The sequence below is a fragment of the Macaca fascicularis genome, chromosome 5 (genome assembly GCF_037993035.2).
Source record: "Macaca fascicularis isolate 582-1 chromosome 5, T2T-MFA8v1.1".
Taxonomy (NCBI): domain Eukaryota; kingdom Metazoa; phylum Chordata; class Mammalia; order Primates; family Cercopithecidae; genus Macaca; species Macaca fascicularis.
Genome location: NC_088379.1, coordinates 174582763 through 174600234, shown reverse-complemented (window position 1 = coordinate 174600234; position 17472 = coordinate 174582763). Strand labels below are relative to the sequence as shown.

At 42.8% G+C, this 17472-nt stretch overlaps 1 long non-coding RNA gene and 1 pseudogene across 1 annotated transcript in view; one reads left to right on the top strand and one right to left on the bottom strand.

Moving 5' to 3' along the window:
* The window catches only part of LOC102119109 (prostaglandin E synthase 3-like), a 147601-nt pseudogene extending 136755 nt beyond the window's left edge, over positions 1-10846 (top strand).
* Positions 1-17472, bottom strand: part of LOC135971040 (uncharacterized) — a 60162-nt gene that overhangs the window by 19435 nt on the left and 23255 nt on the right. The gene's annotated exons all lie outside the window — the stretch shown is intronic.

Sequence of the window (17472 nt, the reverse complement as noted above, 5' to 3'; positions counted from 1 at the left end):
GAACCTCTTGAGACTGCTCCCTGGGCCATGGTCACTCATCATATTGGCTCAGAATAAACCTCTTTATAATATTTTAAGAGTCTGATCTTTCCATTAACAACTGTATTTGGATATAAGGCCTTTAAAGAGGTAATTACATTAAAATGGGTTGGTAAGGGTGGGCCACAATCCTATATTACTGTTGTTCTTATAAGAAGAGGAGATTAGGGTCAGGTGTAGTGGCTCATGCCTGTAATCTCAGCACTTTGGGAAGTCGAGCGGCCAGATCACTTGAAGTCAGGAGTTCAAGACCAGCCTGGCCAGTATGGTGAAACCCCATTTCTACTAAATATACAAAAATTAGCCAGGCAAGGTGGCATACACCTGTAATCCCAGCCACTTGGGAGGCTGAGGCAGGAGAATTGCTCGAACCCAGGAGGTGGAGGCTGCAGTGAACCAAGGTTGTGCCACTGCACTCCAGCCTCGGTGACAGAGTGAGACTCTGTCCCAATTAAAAAAAAAAAAAAGAAGAAGAAGAAGAAAAAAGGAGATTAAGACACAGAAAACACAGACAGAAGTATGACTATGTGAGGACATGATGAGAATATAACATCTGCAAGCCAAGGAGAAAGGCCTCAAAAGAAACCAAACCTGCTGATGACTAGTTCTTGGACTTCTAGCCTCTAAAATTGTGAGAAAATAAATTTCTGCTGCTTAAGCCACCCAGTCTGTGGTACTTTGTTATGGCAACCCTAGCCAAATACCATACACTCTGAGATGGGTGTTGGGAGGTCCCAGCAGCTCTGAATCTACTGATCAGGACTGTTAAATCTGAAAAGAAAAGGACGGAGAAGGAGTACTTGAGGGGAAGGAGAGGAGTAGGAGGGTGAATAGCCTTTGTGGTTAAGGAATTGCATGGCCTGCTCATTTAATTTAGCGTTGTGTTCAACATTTGAAAAAGCAAAGCACAATCCCCATAGAGTAGTCACTGTTAACAATAATGTCTGTGTTGAGGCAGTAAAAGAGAGCAATTGTGAGCAAATACCCAATTCCTAATTGCATTCTCAAAATGTAGTGTGTATAAAAATACACAAAAGAAATTATGCAAGTAAATGTCTAATATTTGCATGGTTAGCAAAAGATTGCTCCCAACAAAATGAGAGTAGAGGTGGGGAATGAGGTACACTTATTGTATGAATTAATAAGAATCCATCTGTTAAGACTTTTTTTTTTTTTTGAAACAGAGTCTCGCTCTGTTGCCCAGGCTGGAGTACAGTGGCGCAATCTCAGATCACCGCAACCTCCACTTCCTGGGTCCAAGTGATTCTCCTGCCTCAGTCTCCTGAGTAGCTGGGATTATAGACATCTGCCACCATACCCAGCTAATTTTTTTGTATTTTAAGTCGAGATGGGGTTTCACCATGTTGGCCAGGCTGGTTTTGAACTTCTGACCTTAGATAATCCACCTGCCTCGGCATCCCAAAGTGCTGGGCTTATAGGCGTGTGTAAAGACATTTTTAATTTCTGCCTTCTGTTCTACCACATGTTCATTTTGATGCATTAGTCTGATGTTACTCCAGCCCATTAGATTGTCACTGCATTCTGCATATTTTCACCATCATTGCTGGTTCACAATATATCTGAGTTTAACAATTAAAAGCTTTCTTTCTTGCAATCATCTTTGGGGTAATTCCTCATTCCTTGTGACAGTACTATTGACATAATAGCCATGTTTACCCTGGTATGTAAAAAATCCATGCCAGCCACATGCCAAAGGGAGGAATTAAGAAGTGAGTGGAGTATCCCTTCTCGCTGTTGAAATTGCATATGAGCAAGGAGGATGTGAGTACTACATGAGCTGAAAGAAGAAAATATTTGCTCCACTGTTCTAATTTTGTACAGTAGCAATTAAATATTTATTAAGCTTTTATTATGTTCTGGTTTCTCCCAAACACTGCAGAAATACCAAAGAAATGATCACCTATTTGCAAAGACGAGACTAGTACATATGAAGTAATTGTTTAGAGCAATTGAGTGCTAAACTTAAAGATGCTGACCATAGGTCTGCCACGACTGTGGCAATCCATCCTTCAGCACTAAGAGCCAGCCCATCCATTCACCAAGGAGCATGTGAGAGAAGCATGGCCAGGTCTCTTCACGCTTATCTAACATTGAGATGGCACCTGCTCAAGTATATTACATCAACAGCAAGCACAGGGGCTTCAATCCTTGCTCCAGGGCTATCTTGGCTTTCCTGAGGGTATCCGTGTCAGCATTTTCCATGATTTTATTAATGAGTAATATCGCACATGGAGAGCAAGAGAGGTAGCTGTGAGACAGCATCCACAAGAAAGAATTCCAAACCCCAATTAGAGTGGCAAGAAGTAAATAGTTCCCCAGCCTGGTTTCTGGTTTCCATGGATGAAACCAAAATATGTTTAAAACCCAGACATTCAGGAAACAATTTTGCAGACAAGGAAGGAGGGGAAAAAAAACAGCTAGCAAGAAAAGAAATGCAAGCAAGAGGCCCAAGGAGACTTTCTGAGAGTCAACAGATTTAATGAGATCTCTTGTATGCGTATGACTAGACTTGCTAGCTTTTGCATACTGATAAGCCCTGTCAGATTATAACTCAGGTTAAATATATTTCTATTATTCCTCTTACAATACAGGGCTTTGGTCCCATGAAGTATTTTTGAGAGTCCTAGGGGATGGCTCCTATGTGCACAGAACAGGCCTCTCACGTTCTTCCATTTCACTTACTCATGGGCACTAGTCGCCTCACCAACAGCGTTGGTGCTGGTCTCTGTCTCTCCATGAAATCTGCAGTTTCCTGATGTTCCCGAAAAGAGAAACCCTGGAGGTTCTAAAACCTAGGGTCCCCACTGCACCAAAGTCATGTCATATTCCTCACGGTAACAGGCAGAACGTTTTCATGCTGCTCATAAAGAGGTACCTGAGACTGGGAAGAAGAAGAGGTTTAATTGGACTTACAGTTCCACATGGCGGGGCAGGCCTCAGAATCATGGCAGGAGGAGAAAGGCACTTCTTACACGGTGGCAGCAAGAGAAAATGAGGAAGAAGCAAAAGTGGAAATCCCTGATAAACCCATCAGATCTTGTGAGACTTATTCAGTATCACCAGAATAGCATGGGAAAGAACAGCCCCCATGATTCAATTACCTCCCGCCAGATGCCTCACACAACATGCGGGAATTCTGGGAGATACAACTCAAGTTGCGATTTGAGTGGGGACACAACCAAACCGTATCAACGTTCTTTTCCTTTCTCTGGGTCATACCTTTTCTATTAGGAATAAACACAGTGCTCCCATGTCCCTGGGTCTCACAGAGCCCTTTCTGCAGCCCTTCTGCTTACCTGACTCAGAAAGGAGTTCATTCAAGAGGGCTGGAGAAACACTTAGGAGTCTTAGTAGCTGGTGCTTACATAGCACATATGTGCCATGTGTATGCTAAGTAGATTACATAAATTAACTCAAAACACCCCTGAGAAGCACTGAACTACTAACATCCCTGTTTTACAAATGAAATTTGGGTACAGGAGATTAAGCAACTTGTCTGAAGTTGCCACCAGCTACGATGTGGTAGAACTGGGACCTGACCCCAGGCCCTCTGGCTGTAGAATCTGTGCACTGAAACGCTACTGCTTAACAAATATCAATTCATTCCTTGGCATTCTTATTTTTCCCTCAGACTCTCCTCCCTCCACCAACAACATATACACAGAAACCACTCTCCTCCAGTCAAATACCCAATAAGAATAAATTTCTTGGTGTACTGATTCTAGCTTAGACCTTTACTACACGGACATCTTCCAAAGTTTATTTTTCCTAGCAATGTTTTTGTTTTTTGTGTTTTGTTTTTTAGAGACAGAGCATCACTCTGTCATTCAGGCTGGAGTGTAGTGGTGCAGTCATAGCTCACTGCAGCCTCAAACTCCTGGGCTCAAGTGATCCTCTCGCCTCAGTCTCCTGAGTAGCTGGGACTACAGACACACACCATTATGCCAGGCTAATTTTTTAAATTTTTGTAGCGATGGGGGTCTCACTTTGCTCCCCAGGCTGATCTCAAACTCCTGGACTATTCTCCCATTTCAGCCTTCCAAAGTGCTGGGATTACAGGTGTGAGCCACTGTGCCAACCTCAACGCAATTTAAAAACAATTCTGTCAATCCCCAAACATCATGCATTCAGCCATTAACACCCGCTTATAACTTGATTTATATGTCAGATTTCCTAGCTGTTCTCAGCGCTAGTTATCATAAAAGGACAGAAAAGTCCAAAATAGGGGCCACTATGCAGAATGTACAAACTATGGCAGGACTCTACAGTGGGGACTGATGGGAGGCAGTGGGAAGTGGCAACAAGGCACAGAGGAGGGGAAAGGCAGACAGGTGACAAAACAAACGTCCCAGTTTGTTTTCTACATGTGGCCAAGGGAGCAGTTGCTGTTATGACGCTATAGCCAAACCTGATTTTTTATTACCCCAAGTCCCTGGGCGTTAAAAATAAATAAGTCTGGCTGGGCGTGGTGGCTCATGCCTGTAATCCCAGCACTTTGGGAGGCTGACGGGGGTGGATCATGAGATCAGGAGTTCAAGACCAGCCTGGCCAAGATGGTGAAACCCTGTCTCTACTAAAAATACAAAAATTAATCAGGTGCAGTGGCACACACCTGTAATCCCAGCTACTCAGGAGGCAGGAGAATCACTTGAACTCAGGAGGTGGAGGTAGAAGCGAGCCGAGATCGCACCACTGCACTCCAGCCTGGGCAACAGAGCAAGACTCCGTCTCAAACAAAACAAAACAAAACAAAACAAAAAAACAGAAAAAAATAAAAAAAACAAGTCTACTTGATTCCTATCTTCCCCAGCCATCAAAATGCATCTCTCTCTTCCTAAGAGAATTCCAAGGAATGCTTAAGTGAGAGTTCATAATTTCGCACGCAATAATTTGCAAGCACCAGTCCAAAACGATCTCAGGTGCAGCTTCTATAAATGGTAAACTCTCAAGGCTTGCCAGCTGGAGGTGTGACCTGTAAGCAAACTGGTTACAAGAGCAATTCATTCTGTGAAAGATACTGTGCAATGACTTCTCTGAAATATATCCCACAGAATAAAAGGGCTTCTGTTTGTGCAGAAGCACAACTGACAATTGCATCCCAATAGAAACACTAAAAACAATCTAATAGAGATTTGAAAGAATCAGAACTCTCCTGAGAGCCTGGTGAATCCAGGTGCATGCTCTCGGCTTGTGCTCTGGGGCCCAAGAAGGAAAACTGGGCAGTAATTCAGGTTGAAGTTTTGCAGGGGGGAGGTGAGAGGCCCCTAGAGGGAGAGAAGCAGAGATGATGACCAGCAGAAGCATCCGCATCTGTGCAGCAATCAAAACAGTTGGATGGGGTTGGGTGCAGTGACTCACACCTGTCATCCCAGCACTTTGAGAAGCCAAGGCAGGAGGATCACATGAGGCCAAGAGTTCGAGACCAGCCTGGCCAACATGGCAAAACCTCGTCTCTACTAAAAATACAAAAATTAGCTGTATGTGGTGGCGTGCGCCTGTAATCACAGCTACTTGAGCTAACCAAGGCTGAGGCATGAGAATTGTTTGAACCCAGGAGATGGAGGTTGCAGTGAGGCAAGATCACACCACTGTACTCCAGCCTGGGCAGCAGAGAAAGACTCTGTCTCAAAAACCAAAACAAAAAAATAAGTTGGATGGGAGTGAGCTGATGGCTATGTGGCAGGATCCCCTTTCTGCCAGGAGCAGGTCATCATTTCATGACCTCTGCTTCCCTTTGATGACTTTTATTCCTCTCCCTACAAACACTTCTACCTCTGCCTGGCATTCCAGGCATTCCCGCCTACTGTCCAATAGGCCAGGATTGACAGACACTAAATCAACCTCGTGACACCATGACATTAACCGTGGGGCTCCTGAGATGAAATCAGGAGACAACTTTGTTTTCTCACTTGGCCATTTGAATCCTTCTTTTGGGCTGGTTCTTCCTCTACTGTTCAGATAAAAACTAAGATGAATCACTTAGCTCTTAGTCACTCTCAAATAACAAAAAGTGTTCCGATGATGTCATCATTAAAAATTAGTCTCGGTTCAGTGATATGTCCAGTCCAGTGCAATAAGTAAAACTGTAATCTTCATTAAAAGTTAAAGTCTTTCCTCTCAGCTAAACCCTGCATAGGAACAGGAAGCTTGTGGCTTCTCTCTCATTTCTGACTTTCCACTCCCACAACTGGACACCCCCCTCACTTAGGTGCTTCTGGCTCCCAGGGACTGAATGCTCCAAAAATCCTCTTCAACCATTCTAATTGATACCAGACACTTTGATGCCTTTCATGTGGGCAATGAAGTAAGAGTTGCAAAACTGGCTTTGACCCCCTAAATCATTGATTCACTCAACCAATTCATTAAAATATCCATTTGACTTTTTGATTTAATAATTATTTATTAAATATCTGCTGTATGCCGAACACTGTGCTAGATACTGCAAGAAGACACACTCCCTACCATCCAAAAAATTTCCCTGTGGTTCACATGAGAAAAGATGTACACAATTAGACCCCAATACCATGTATACTGAGGGCCCTATTGTTAATGAGGACAGTGTTAACAATAAATCCGCAAAGGTAATTGTCCTTTCCACTGGGGAGTATTAGAGATGACTTTACAAAAAAGTAGGATTTGGGTTTTGTTTTGTTTTGTTTTGTTTTGTTTTGTTGAGACGGTGTCTTGCTCTGTCACCCAGGCTGGAGTGCAGTGGCTTGATCTCGGCTCACTGCAACCTCCACCTCCAGGATTCAAGCGATTCTCCTGACTCAGCCTCCTGAGTAGCTGAGATTACAGGCACCCACCTGGCTAATTTTCGTATTTATAGTAGAGATGGGGTTTTACCCTGTTGGCTGGACTGGTCTCGAACTCCCGACTTCAGGTGATCCGCCCACCTTGGCCTCCCAAAGTAGGTTACAGAGGTGAGCAACTGCACCCGGCCTGGAAGTGGGATTTGAACTTGAATCTTAAAGGCTGTGTAACAATAGCTCAATCGATGTTTTACATGCATATTATTACTTAACCTCTGTAACAACCTTATGAGGTAGGTACTATTATTATCTGCAGTTACAGATAAGAAAATTAAAGCATAGCAATATCAAGTAACACGTCCAAGTTCACATAAGTGGGAAGTGAAGTATCAGAGATTCAAGTCTAGAGCATGGGAGAATTTTCCAGAATAAGAGGTAGAGGCGGAAAGTGTTATAAACCAGGAAACAAAGCGAAGAAAGATACAGAATGGTCATGGTGTGGATTAACATAACATCCCATTCTGACATAAGGGAATAATCTCAGGAGGCCTGCTACTGCTTAACAGGCCGATGGAAGATGACTTGACGAATTAGATGAGGCAGTTTGGACGCAGTCATCTCCAAAGTGAGTAGCCATTAAGCACCTTTCACAGACGAGCACAGTAGGTTCTGCTTCCATCTGTGTTCTCCCACTTCCCCTAGTGCTAACTGCATGAGATTTTCTTAAACTCAGCCCTGTCTTCATTTCACCTCTTTATTTCTTTATTTTGGCAGCAGGATTTGATCTGACCACTCCTATATGAGGAGAGTCTCTATCTGCACAGTTCATCTTTGTTACTTTCCTTTTCTGTAACTCAGATAAATAAAAAAGCCCATCAAAAGTCTCCAGTAGGGGGCTGGGCACAGCGGCTCACACCCGTAATCTCAGCACTTTGGGAGGCTGAGGCAGGTGAATCACTTGAGCCCAGGAGTTCGAGACTAGCCTGGCCAACATGGTGAAACCCAGTCTCTACTAAAAATACAAAAATTAGCCAAGCATGGTGGTGCGTCCCTGTAATCCCAGCTACTCAGAAGGCTGAGGCAAGAGAATTGCCTGAAGTCGGGAGGCAGAGGTTGCAGTGAGCCGAGGTTGATAGCACCATCACACGACAGCCTGAGCGACAGAGCGAAGACTGTCTCAAAAAAAAAAAAAAAAAAAAAAAAAAAAAAAAAGGCTTCCCAGTAGAGAAGCCTGCTTGAGTTTCATCTTTTAGTGTGTTTGGGGGGCTGGCTGCAAAAAGGAAGACGCCTAAGAGAGGAAGAAGAGTAGTCAATACTAACGGACAAAGGAGCTGGATGACCTGGAGGATAGAGCTGTCAAAATGGAAGAAAAATTCATTTACGTGCTCAGGAAAGACAATTGCGTATGATTTTCAGTGGGCCTTAGGAAGTGTGATCTAAACCGCCATTTTGCCACAAGGATGCCTTTTTTTTTTTTTTTTTTTTTGGTATTTTTTAAATTGTATATTGCCTATTGCTATGTTTGTTGATTTATAGAGTGATGTCCTTATACAATGATGAAAACTAATGGTTTTTCTTCAAAAATCAACTTCAAAGTGTTGCTCCTTCATCTTTCCTGCATGAGCATTCCCCCTCTAAGTCAATGTCTACCCATATATGCTTTTAATCCTGAAAAATAGTCAAATGCATCACTAAGATTTGAGTATCTAGTAATTCCCCCCAACTCCGATGTATTTGAATAGAATCCCTTACTAGTACTTTTTTTTTTTAATTAGAAAGAAACAAATAAAACAACAAACAACAAGGGCAATGAGATAGCTGGAGAGAGAATGAGTTAACACTTCAAAACTTGAGTGTGCAGGCTGTTCGTGGGTCTGTCCCTGTCCCTGTAATTCCTGTAGGGGTTCCTATAACTTCTGTCAGTGAAGTACAACAGGGAATTCCGAAAGCATTAGACATAAAATACTTGATATTTTTCCGTGTGGTTTTCACTACTTCTCAGAGTAGGTACGGTCTCAAATTTTGGATTATCTCTTCAGGCTTTTTTTAAAAAATAACTTTTGAAACCCTGTTTGTGATTTCTGAAAAGAGCAGCAAATGTTTCAAGTAAAAAAGGAAAAAAAAAAAAAGCACATGAGATGCCAATCTAAGAGATTCACAGTGAGGTGCTGATGAGTTCTGTAAAAATTGTGTTCAATTCTGTTTCACCTGTGAGTTCCTGTACTGTTTTCTTTTCGTAATCACAATTATTATCCTGTAGCCACATGACAGGAAATGCTGTTATAGATGACAACAAACACAAGCAGCATCTGGGCCACAGATTAGATTATAATAAAAGCCTTTGTGCTTGGCAAGAGAAAAATAATGGGTAATACAAAACTATAATCCTATTTTTCATGCATTAGATACCTATAAATGGCATATCTTGAATATAAGCTGTTGCTGTGAAACTTTAAATGTTTAAGATTTAAAAAGTGAACAAATCAGAGCTTATCATTTCAAGTCTCAATTTTGTGCTTTTCCCACAAAAATATACTCTAGGTTTCCAGAAAGTTCTCTAGAATTTCTGTTAATGGACGTCCAAAAGGTACCTGAGTTACATGCCCTGGCCTTTTTGTGTGTGTGTGTGTGTGTGTGTGTCAGAGTTTCATTCTTGTTGCCCAGGCTGGAATGCAGTGGCGCTATCTCGGCTCACTGCAATCTCCGTCTCCTGGGTTCAAGGTATCCTCCTGCCTCAGCCTCCCCAGTTGCTGGCATCACAGGCGCGCACCACCACACCCGGCTAATTTTTGTATTTTTTTGGTTGACACGGGGGTTTCACCATGTTGGCCAGGCTGTTCTCGAACTCCTGACCTGAAGTGATCCTCCCGCCTCGACATTCCAAAGTGCTGGGATTATAGGCGTGAGCCATCGTGCCCGGCCTCCCTGGCTTCTTATTTCACCTTTATAAATAGGCGTGGCCTATTGAAGACTGCACAGATACAACTGTGTACCAGAAAGTGTGACTGCAGAATTTTCTCTTCCAGAAACTGCAATGGAGCCCTCCTGTGGCTAATTTAATCCGGCCAATTTTCCTTGATCTAAGCAGAAAATCATATAAAGAAGCAGCTGTAGCTGCCGCCATCGCCTGAGGGGAGCGAGAAAAGGCCGGGGCGACCAGGGAGAAAACGCAGAGTCGCCACCGGAGAGAAGCCAACTCCCCAGCAGCAGCCGCCGCCGGAGAGGCCTGCCCACCCATTCGCGCGTCCACCTGCCCCGTTCACAATGCAGCCTGCTTCTGCAAAGTGGTGCGATCGAAGGGACTATGTCTTCATTGAATTTTGTGTTGAAGATATAAGGATGTTAATGTAAATTTTGAAAAATCCAACCTTACATTCAGTTGTCTTGGAGAAAGTGATAATTTTAAGCACTTAAATGAAATTGATCTTTTTTACTGTATTGATCCAAATGATTCCAAGCATAAAAGAATGGACAGATCAATTTTGTATTGTTTACAAACAGGAGAATCTGGCCAGTCATGGCCAAAGTTAACAAAAGAAAGGGCAAAGCTGAATTGTCTTAGTGTGGACTTGAATAATTGGAAAGACTGGGAAGATGGATCAGATGAAGACAGGTCTAATTTTGATAGTTTCTCCGAGATGATGAACAACATGGGTGGTGATGAGGATGTAGATTTACCAGAAGTAGATGAAGCAAATGATGATTCACAAGACAGTGATGATGAAAAATGCCAGATCTGGAGTAAGAAATATTGTCATCACCTGGATTTTGAGAAAGAAAATAACTTCTCTCCAAGATTTCATAATTGAGAGAATTCCTGAGTTGATAACCCTAAAGGCAGATGCTGTATTTGCCTACTTTAACCCGTTTTTCAACCTGTTTATTTTTTAAAAGGCTTCACTAAGGGTTGATATGTACCATTTTAAGTCAGCTAAGGCAAAAACCTTATGCGTGAACATTTCCCAGACTTCAGTGAAACTGTTGAGGTCCTAGGCAACTGATGCAGCAGTTGTGATAAATAAAAACATTTCACCTAAGTCTCCTTTTCTTCATAACATAGATACTGACATGATAGGAAGCTCTCAGCTTAGGTAAAGAGAACAAAATTTTAGTTTATAGGAGAGAGAATGACATTACTCCCCATATCATAGGGAGTGCACACCCCCCTGTGATATTATTCGTAATATTCAGGGAGGGAGAGGATGACATTAGTCTCCATATCGCAGGGTGCGTACGTTCCTCTGTGATATTGTTCAAAATATCCGGGGGGGGGGAGAAGATAATATTACCCCCCATATAGGAGGGGTGTACACCCCCCTGTGATATTGTTCATAATATTCAGGAAGGGAGAGGATGGCATTACTCTCAATATCGCAGGGGATGTACCCCTCCCCCCGTGATATTGTTCATAATATCCAGGGAGGGGAAAGATGATATTACTCCCAATATCGTAAACACCCTGTGTGTATGCCTTCTGTAACATTTTTCGTAATATCCAGTGGGAGGAGAGGATGATATAACTCCCAATATCGAAGGGGGTGTACACGCCCCTATGATATTGTTCATAATATCCAGAGAAGGAGAGGATGATATTTCTGCCAATATCGCAGGGGGTGCCAATATCAAGAAAAGGAGAGGATGATGTTACTCCCAATGTCGCAGAGGGTGTACAGCCCCTTGTGATATTATTTGTAAAGAGCAGGGGAGGGTAAGATGATACTACTCCCAATATTGCAGGGTATGTACATTCCCCTGTGGTATGGTTCCTAATTTCCTGGGGGATATAGGATGATATTGCTCCCAATATCACAGGAGGTGTACACACCCATGTGATATTCTTCATCATATTAACGAGAACAGAGGATGATATAACTGCCAATATTGCAGGGAATGTACACCTTCCTGTGATATTTTTCATAATATCGAGTGGGGGGAGAGGATAAAATTATTCCCAATATCGCAGGGGGTGTACACAACACTGTGATATTGTTCGTAATATCCATGGGGGGAGAGGAGGATATTACTTTTAATATCGCAGGTAGTGAACATTCCCCTATAATATTGTTCATAATATTCAGAGTGGAAGAGGGTATTACTCCCAATATCGCAGGCGGGGTACATTCCCATGTGATATTGTTCATAATATCCACGAGAGGAGACGATGCTATTACTCCCAATGTGGCAGAGGGTGTACACGCGCCTGTGATATGATACACAATATCCAGGGGGGAAGTGAATGATAATCCTTTCAGTATTGCAGAGGTGTACACCCCCCTGTCATATTGTTCTCAATATCCAGGGGGAAAGAGGATATTACTCCCAATATCCCAGGGAGTGTACACCCTCCTGTGATATTGTTTGTAATATCCAGGGGAGAGAGGATGATATTACTTCAAACATCGTAAGGGGTGTACATCCCCTTGTGATATTTTTGAAATATCCGGGGGGGGGGAAGAATTATATTACTCCCAATATCACAGGGGTTGTACACCCCCCTGTGATATTGTTCATAATATCCAAAAGGGGAGAGGATGCTATTACACCCCATATCGCAGGGGGTGTACACACCCTGTGATATTGTTCATAACATCCAAGGGGGAAGAGTATAATATTACACTTAATATTGCAGGCGGTGTACACCCCCGCGTGATATTGTTCGTAATATCTCAGGGGAAGAGGGTGATATTACTCCCAATATTGAGTGGGGTGCGCACCCCCCTATGATATTGTTCATAATATTCAGGGTGGGAGAGGATGATGTTACTCCCAATATCGCAGGGGGTGTACATCTTCTGTGATATTGTTCATATTATTCAGGAAGGGAGAGGATAATATTACTCCCAATATCGCCCGTAGTGAACACGCCCCTGTGATATTGTTGGCATTATCCAAGGGAAGAGAGGATGATATTACTCCCAATATTGCTAGGGATGTACACCCCCCGTGACATTGTTCGTAATATCCAGGGGGGAAGAGGATGATATCACTCCCAATATCCCAGGGAGTGTACAGCACTTTGTCATATTGTTCGCAATATCCAGGGAAGGGAGAGGATGATGTTACTCAACAATATCGCAGGGGGTGCACATCTTCTTGTGATATCGTTCATAATATCAAGAAGGGGAGAAAATGATATTACTCCCAATATTGCAAGGGGTGTACAGCCGCCTGTGACATTGTTCATAATATCCAGAGAGGGAGAGGACAATATTATTCCGAATATCGCAGGGGGTGTACAGCCCCCTGTAATATTGTTCGTAATATCCAGAGGGAGAAATGATGATATTGCTCCCAATATCCCAGGGGGTGTACAGGTCCGTGTTATATTGTTGGTAATATCCAGAGGAGGAAAGGATGATATTAATCCCAATATTAGAAACATGCTGTGTTAACACCCCCTAGTGATATGGTTTGTAATATCCAGAAGGGGTGAGGATGATATTACTCTCAATATGGCAAGGGTTGTTCACTTCCAGTTGATACTACTTCCAATATTGAGGGGGTGTACACCCCCTGTGATGTTGTTCATAATAATAAAAGGGGGAGAGGTAGATATTACACCCAATATCATGGTGGTGTACACACCCTTCTGATATTGTTGGGATTATCCTGGAGGGAGGTTGATATTACTACTAATATCGCAAGGGGTGTACATCCCCCTGTGAAGTTGTTTGTAATATCCAGGAAGAGAGAGGATGATATTACTCACAATATCGCAGGGAGTGTACATCCCCTGTGATATTGTTCATAATAATCACGGAGAGAGAGAAAGATATTACTCCCAGTATCACAGAAGCTGTACACACTCCCTGTGATATACTTTGTAATTTTCAGGAAAGGTGAGGATGATATTATTGATATTACTCCCAATATTGCACTGGGTGTACACTCCCCTGTGATATTGCTCATAATATCCAGAAGGGGAGAGGATGATATTATTACCAATATCACAAAGGGTGTACACCCTCCTGTGATATTGTTCCTAATATCCGGGGGGGAGACGATGATATTACTCCCAATATCATAGGGGGTGTACACCGCCTGTGATGTACTTCATAATATCCAGAATGGTAGAAGATGATATTACTCCCAGTATATTTTCATAATATCCAAGGGGAGTGAGGATGATATTACTCCAATTATTGCAGAGGGTGTACACCCCTTTTTAAATTGTTCCAAATATCCAGTGGGGAGAGGATGATATTACTCCGAATATTGCAGGGAATATACATCTTCCGGGATGTTGTTCGCAATTTCCATAAGGGGAGAGGATAATATTACTCCCAATATCATAGAAGATGTACACCACCCTGTGATATTGTTTGTAATATCCAGGGGAAAAGAGGATGATATTACCCCCAATATCCCAAGGAGTGTACACCCCCCTGTGATATTGTTGGCACATCCAGGGGGTAGAAAATGATTTTGCTCCCCGTATCCCAGGAGTTGTACAACCCCCTACGATATTGTTTGTAATTTCCAGGAGGGGAGAGGATGACGTTACTCCCCGTATTGCAGGGGGTGTATACCCCCATGCGATATTGTCCACAATATTGAGGCGGATATTGGATGATGTTAATTCTCATATGGCAAAAGGTGTACACACCTCTGTGATATTATCCGTAATGTCCAGGGGGAGAGAGGATGATATTACTCTTCATATTGCAGGAAATATACATGCCACTGCGATATTGTTCGTAATATCCAAGGGTGGAGAGGATGATTTTACTCCCCATATCGAAGGGGGTATACACACCCCTGTGATACTGTTCATAATATCCACAGGGAAAGGAGTTGATATTCCTTTTCATATCGAGGGGGTGTACACCCCGCTGCGATATTGTTTGTATTATCCGGGGGAGAAGATACTACTCCCAATATCATAAACATTCTGTGTGTACATCCTCTGTGATACTGTTTGTAATATCAGGGTGGCAGAGCATGATGTTACTCCCAATATCACAGTATGCATAAACCCTCCTGTGATATTGTTCCTAATATCCAGGGGAGGAGAAAATGATATTACTCCCCATATCGCAGGGAGTGTACACTCTCCTGTGATATTGCTCATAATTTTCAGGGGGTGGAAGGATGATATTATTTTCAATATCACAGCGAGTCCACTCCCCCCGATATTGTTTATAATATCCACTGGGGGGGGGGAATGATATTACTCCCAATATCGCAGGGGTTGTACACCCCCTGTTACATTGTTTATAATATCCAGGGGGGAGAGGATAATATTACTCACAATATTACAGGGAGTGTACACCATTCTGTAATATAGTTCATAATATTCACGGGAAGAGAGGATGATATTACTTCCAATATCACAGGGTGTGTACACTCCCCTGTGATATTGTTTGTAATATCCGGGGGGGGCAGAGTATGATATCACTCCAAATATTGTAGAGGGTGTACACACCCCTTGTGATATTGTTCCTAATATCCAGGGGGTGAAAAGGATGATATTACTCCCAATATCACAGCAAGTGTACACCTACCTGTGATATTGTTGTTAATATCTAGAGAGGGGGGAGAGGATGATATTACTCCCAATATCACAGGGGGTTGTACACCCTTCTGGGATATTATGTGTAATATCCTGGTGGAAATAAAATGATATTACCCCCAATATCGCAGGGTGTGTACACCCCCCTGTGATATTGTTCATAATTTCCAGGGGGGAGAGGATTATATTACTCCCTATATCGCAGGGTGTGTACACCTCCCAGTGATACTGTTCGTAATATCCACGGGGGGAGAGGATTACTCTGAATATCGCAGGGGTTGTAACCCCCTGAGACATTGTTCCTAATATCCAGGGGGTGAAAAGATGATATTACTCTCAATAGCGCAGGGGGTGTACACTCCCCTGTGATATTGTTCCTAATATCCAGGGGAGAGGATGAGATTACTCCCAATATCAAAGAAGGCCTATACTCCCCCTGTGATATTGTTGCTAATATCCAGAAGGGAAGTGGAGGATATTACCTTCATTATTGCAGGGGGTGTACACACCCCTGTGATATTGTTTCTAATATTTAGAGGGGAATAGGATGATATTATTCCCAATATCGCATGGGGTGTATGCCCTCCTTGTAATATTCTTCATCATATCCAAAGCAGATGACGACAATGTAACTCCCAATAGCTCAGGGTTGTACACCGCCCAGTGATACAGTTCTGAATATCCAGAAAAGATGATATTACTCCCAATATCGCAGGGAGTATACACACCCCCTGTGATATTGTTTCTAATATCTGAAGGGGAGAGGGTGAAATCACTCCCTATATTGCAGGGGGTGTACATTCCTCTTGTGATATTGTTAATAATATCCAAACGGAGAGACGATGATATTACTGTCAATATCACAGGGGTTGTACACCACCTCTATGATACTCCCCGTGTGATATTGTTCCTAATATCCAGTGGAAGAGAGCATGATATTAATCCCAACATCGAAGAGGGTGTACACTCCTTCTGTGATATTGTTTTTAATATCCAGTGGGGGAGAGAATAATATTACTCACAATATCACAGGGGGTTACACACCTTGATATTGGTTCTAATATCAAGGCGGGGAGAGGTTGGTATTACTCCCAATATTGCTGGGGGAGTACATACACCCAGTGGTATTTTTCCTATCATCCGGGGGAAGAGGATGATATTACTCCCAATATCGCAGGGGGTGTACACACCCTTTGTGATATTGTTCCTAATATTTAGTAGGAAGAGAATTACATTACTCTTAATATACAGGGCATGTACACATTCCTTGTGATATTACTTCTAATATCCAGGGAGGAGAGGATGATATTACTCCCAATATCTCAGGGGGTGTACACCCGTCTTGTGATACTGTTGCCAATATCCAATGGGGGAGATGATGATATTACTGTCAATATCGCAGGTGGTGTAGCGCCCCCATGAAATTGTTTCTAATATACAAAAGGGAGAGGATGATATTACTCCCAATGTTTCAAGGGGTGTATACCCCTCCTGTGATATTGTTCCTAATATCCTGAAGGGGAAAGAATAATATTATTCCCACTATTGCAGGGGGTGTACAAACCCTTGTGATATTGTTCATACTATTCTGGTGGGGAGAGGATGATATTACTCTCAATATCACAGGGGATGTACACCGCCCCCTTGTGATATTGTTCCTAATACCCAGGTGCGACGAAGCTGGTATTACTCCCAATATTGCAGGAGGTGTACATATCTTCATGATATTGTTCCTAATAACCATGGGGTAAGAGGATAATATTACTCCCAATGTCGCAGGGGGTGTACACCCCCACTGTGATATTGTTCTGAATATCCAGAGGGCGAGAGGATGATATTACTCCCAATATCGCAGACCGTGTACACCCCTTTTGTGATATTGTTCTTAATATCCAAAAGGGGAGACGATGATATTACTGTCAATATCGCAGGGGATGCACATTCCCCCAGTGATATTGTTCCTAATACCCAGGTTGCCAGAGGGCAATATTACACTTCATATTGCAGAGGGGGTACACCCTCCTTTTTTATATTGTTCCTAATATCCAGGAGGGAGAGGATGTTATTACTCCCAATATCGCAGGGAGTGTACACACCCCTGAGATATTGTTTCTAATATCAAGTGGGAAAGAGGATGATACTACTCTC